Below are 4,644 nucleotides of genomic sequence, written 5' to 3' on the forward strand. Positions count from 1 at the left end.
GGACTAGTGGCGGGCCTCCCACGCCCATCCTGGAACCCGTGGCGGGCCTCGCCTGCCCGTTCCAGGACACGTGGTGGGCCTCACCTGCCCGTCCCAGGACCCATAGGGGGCCAAGCCCGCCCATCCCGGGACCCGTGGCGTGCCCCGCCCACCTGTCCCAGGACCCGTGGCATGCCCTGCCCACCCGTCCCAGGACACCTGACGGGCCCCGCCCAGCCATCTTGGTACCTGTGGCAGGCCCCACCCGCCTGTCCCGGGAACCATGGCAGGCCTCACCCACCTGTCCTGGGACCTGTGGTACGCCATGCCTACCCATCCCAAGACCGTTAGCGGTTCACACCCGCCCGTCCCGGGACTGGTGCCTGCCATCCCGAGACCTGTGACGTGCCTCGCCCACCTGACCCGGGACCCATGGCGGGCTCCACCTGCCCGTCCCAGGACCCGTGGAGGGCCTCACCCAGCTGTCCCGGAACTCGTGGTAGGCCACACCCGGCCGTACTGCGACCGTTGCCTTGTTATCGCCCAGCCATCCGGGGACCTTTGGCGGGCCTTGCCCGCCATTCCAGGAACCATAGTGGGCCTCACCCGCCCATCCAAGGACCATTGGCGGGCCATGCCTGTCTGTCCCATGAACCTTGGCGCCCTCCCCCCCCTCCCATCCCAGAATCTGTGGCGTGTCCTGCCCACCCATCATCCTGTCCTGCCCATCCTAGGACATTGTGGCAGGCCCAGCCCGCCAGTCCCGGGACCCATGAAGGGCCATGCCCGCCTTTCCCGGGACACGTGGCGTGCCGGGCCGCCAGTCCGAGAACCCGAGGCTGGTCCTCACCCGCCTGTCCCAGGACCCGAGGCAGCATTGTGCACCCACGTTCCAGGACCTTGTGGCGGCCGTCTCCCGCCGTCTTGGGACCCATGGCGTGCCCCTCCCGCCCTTTGTGGGACCCGTGGCAGGCCTCGCCAGCCCGTCCCATGAACCGAGGTCCTCCTCCGAGGACCTTGCCCACCCAACCCGGGCACCATGGCGAGCCTCACCCACCCATCCCTGGACATGTGGCAGGCCGTGCCTGCATCCCAGGACGGGCGGGCGGAGCCCGCCACGTGTCCCAGGACGTGTGGTGGGCCCAGCCCATCTGCTTGGGACCCATAGAGGGCCTCGCCCGCCCATCCTGGGACCCGTTGCAGCCCTCGCCCACCTCTCCTGTGACCAGTAGCAGGCCTTGCCGGCCCGTCCTGTGAACAGTGGCAGGCATTGCCTGCCTGTCCCTGGACACGTGGCAGGCCCTGCCCGCCTGTCCCAGGACACGTGGCAGGCCCTGCCCACCTGTCCCGGGACATGTGGCAGGCCCTGCCCGCCCATCCCGGGACCAATGGCGGCCCTCGCTCGCCCATCCTGGGACTCGTGGCGGGCCTCGCCCACTCATTCCGGGTACTGTGGAGGGCCTCATCCACCCGTCCTGGGACCCGTGGTGCCCCTCGCCCGCCTGTCTTGTGACCAGTGGTGGGCATCACCTGCCCATCCCAGGACACATAGCGGGCCTTGCCCACCCGTCCCTGGACCCCTAGCGGGCCTCGCCTGCCTGTCCCGGGACCCATGTGGGCCTCAACCACCCGTCCCGGGACTCGTGGCGGGTCTTGCCCGCCTGTCCTGAGATCAATGGCGGCCCTCGCCCGCCTGACCTCTCCCCCAGTCTTGGACCCGTGGCGGGCCCTGCCTGCCCATCCTGGAACCCGTGGCGGACCCCTCCTACCCATCCTGGGTTTTTTGGCAGGCCTAGCCAGCCCATCCCGTGACCAGTGGCGGGCGTCGCCTGCCTGTCCCTGGACACTTGGCAGGCCCTGCCCGCCTGTCCCAGGACACGTGGCAGGCCTTGCCCGCCCATCCCGGGACACATGGCAGGCCCTGCCCACCCATCCTAGGACACGTGGCAGGCCCTGCCCGCCCGTTCCGGGTCCAATGGCAGCCCTTGCCCGCCCATCCCGGGACTCATGGCGGGCAAGACACAGTACCAATGGCGGCCATCGTCCATCCGGCCTGTCTCGGGACCTGTGGGGGGACTCGCTCACCCATCCCAGGACCAATGGCGTCCCTCGCACGCCCATCCTGGGACCCAAGGCGCCCCTTGCCCGCCTATTTTATGACCAGTGGTGCGCATCGCCTGCCCATCCCAGGACACATGGCGGGCCTTGCCCGCCCATCCCTGGACCCATGTGGGCCGCACCCGCCAATCCAGGGATTTGTGGCGGGCCTGAGACCAATGGTGGCCCTCACCCCGCCCGTCCCGGGACCCATGGCGGGCCTCTCCCCTGGCCTGGGACCTGTGGCGGGCCCTGCCCGCTCATCCCAGAACCTGTGGCGGACCCCTCCCTGCCATCCTGGGACCCATGGCAGGCCTTGCCAGCCCGTCCCGTGTACTGAGGTGGGCCTTGCCCGCCCAACCTGGGACCCGTGGCGGGCCTCGCCCGCCCATCCCGGGGCATGTTGCAGGCCCTGCCTGCATCCTGGGACAGGCAGGCAGGGCCCGCCACATGTCCCAGGACGCTGGGCAGGCTCATCTGTCCTAGGACCCATGGCAGGCCTCGCCTGCCCACCCTGGGACCCGTGGCGGCCCTCACCCGCCTGTCCTGCGACCAGTAGGGGGCCTTGCCTACCTGTCCCATGACCAGTGGAGGGCATCGCCTGCCAGTCCCCAGACATGTGTCAGGCACTGCCTGCCTGTCCCGGGACATGTGGCAGGCTTGCCCCCCCATCCCGGGACCAATGACAGCCCTCACACACTCATCCTGGGTACTGTGGCGGGCCTCTCCCACTCGTCCCCGGACCCATGGCGTCCCTCGCCCGCCCCTCCCGGGACCCGTGGCACCCCTCCCCCACCTGTCCTGTGAACCAGTGGCGGGCATCACCTGCCCATCCCAGGACACATGGCGGGCCTTGCCCACCCATCCCAGGACATATGGCGGGCCTTGCCCGCCCGTCCCTGGACCCGTGGCGGGCCTTGCCCGCCTCTCCTGGGACCCCTTTAGGCCTCACCCACTCATCCAGGGATTCATGGCAGGCCTTCCCCACCCATCCCGGAACTCGTGGCGGACCTCGCCCGCCTGTCCTGAGAACAATGCCGGCCCTCAGCCACCCGTCCCGGGAACCGTGGTGGGCCCTGCCCCTCGCATCCCAGGACCCGTGGCAGACCTCTACCGCCCATCCTGGGACCCGTGGCAGGCCTCGCCAGCCCATCACAGTACCAATAGTGGCCCTCACCTGTCTGTCATGGGACCTATGGGGGCCCTTGCCCACCTGTCACGGGACCTGTGGTGGGCCTCGCCCGCCCATCCCGGGAACCGGGGCTAGCCTCGCCCACCCGTCCCGGGATCCATGGCATCCCTCGCCCGACCATCCCAGGACCAGTGACGCCCCTTGCCTGCCTATCCTGTGACCAGTGGCGGTCCTTGCCCGCCCATCCCGGGACCAGTGGTGGGCATCGCCTGCCAGTCCCAGGACACATGGCATGCCTTGCCCGCCCATCCCTGGATGCGTAGCGGGCCTTGCCCGCCTGTCCCGGGGCATGTGTGGGCCTCACCCGCCTGTCTTGGGATGCGTGGCAGACCTTGCCCGCCCGTCCCGGGACCTGTGCAGGCCTCACCCGCCTGTCTCAGGACACGTTTCGGGCCTCGCCCACCCGTCCCGGGGCATGTGGCGGGCATTGCTCGCTGTCCCTGAAGAGAACAACACCTATGCTTAGCCAAAGAACCAGATTATGCCACTGAATCCTCTCAATTCTTGTGGGTCTTTTCTGAATCTTCTGTTTCTTCTCCTGGCACTCCACGAATCCTACTGAATCCTCTCAATTCTCCTGGGTTTTCTCTGTATCTTCTGTTTCTTCTCCTGGCACTCCACGAATCCTACTGAATCCTCTCAATTCTCCTGGTTTTCTCTGTATCTTCTGTTTCTTCTCCTGGCACTCCACGAATCCTACTGAATCCTCTCAATTCTCCTGGGTCATCTCTGTATCTTCTGCTTCTTCTCCTGGCACTCCACGAATCCTACTGAATCCTTTCAATTCTCCTGGGTCATCTCTGTATCTTCTGTTTCTTCTCCTGGCACTCCACGAATCCTACTGAATCCTCTCAATTCTCCTGGGTCATCTCTGTATCTTCTGTTTTTACTCCTGGCACTCCACGAATCCTACTGAATCCTCTCAATTCTCCTGGGTTTTCTCTGTATCTTCTGTTTCTTCTCCTGGCACTCACGAAATTCCTACTGGGAATCCCTCTCAATTCTCGGGATGTTTTCTCTCTGTCTCTTCTGTTTTCCTCTCCTGGCACTCCACGAATCCTACTTGAATTCTCTCAATTCTCCTGGAGTCATCTCCTGTATCTCTGTTCTTCTCCTGGCACTCCACGAATCCTACTGAATCCTCTCAATTCTCTTGGGTCTTCTCTGTATCTTCTGTTTCTTCTCCTGGCACTCCACGAATCCTACTGAATTCTCTCAATTCTCCTGGTTTTATCTGCATCTTCTGTATCTTCTCCTGGCACTCCACGAATCCTACTGAATCCTCTCAATTCTCCTGGGTCTTCTCTGAATCTTCTGTTTCCTCTCATGACACTCCACGAATCTTACTGAATCGTCTTAATTCTCCTGGGTCTTCT

Source organism: Macrobrachium nipponense, chromosome 6, assembly GCF_015104395.2.
Source record: "Macrobrachium nipponense isolate FS-2020 chromosome 6, ASM1510439v2, whole genome shotgun sequence".
NCBI classification, from domain to species: domain Eukaryota; kingdom Metazoa; phylum Arthropoda; class Malacostraca; order Decapoda; family Palaemonidae; genus Macrobrachium; species Macrobrachium nipponense.